Here is a 363-nt window from a genome sequence, read left to right as displayed (position 1 = left end):
TATATATATATATATATATATAGTATATATGTGTGTGTGTGTGTGCGATTTTATGCACACCATGTCAAAAGTGTTGATCTATGTAAATTTATGAAATATGAAGTCACTAATTTTATACTTAAAACTCATCTTTGATCATCAAAATACATAATTAAATGTTAGTTTTCTCCAAATTTCTTGATTACTGTTTACACTATTATCTCATTTAGTATAAGCGGAACAATGGCAAGTGGCAATTTTGAGGAGATTACAGCCAAGAAAGTGCGCAAAGCATGCTCCCTTTATAATCACTAAAACACTGTCACTCAAGTTCTTCGTGATCTCACAAAGTTCCGTGAAATCAATAAAGCTCTACACTGCACA

The sequence above is a fragment of the Sinocyclocheilus grahami genome, unplaced genomic scaffold (genome assembly GCF_001515645.1).
Source record: "Sinocyclocheilus grahami isolate Dianchi unplaced genomic scaffold, SAMN03320097.WGS_v1.1 scaffold9323.1, whole genome shotgun sequence".
Classification (NCBI taxonomy): Eukaryota; Metazoa; Chordata; class Actinopteri; order Cypriniformes; family Cyprinidae; genus Sinocyclocheilus; species Sinocyclocheilus grahami.
Note: the sequence above shows the minus strand (reverse complement) of the source record.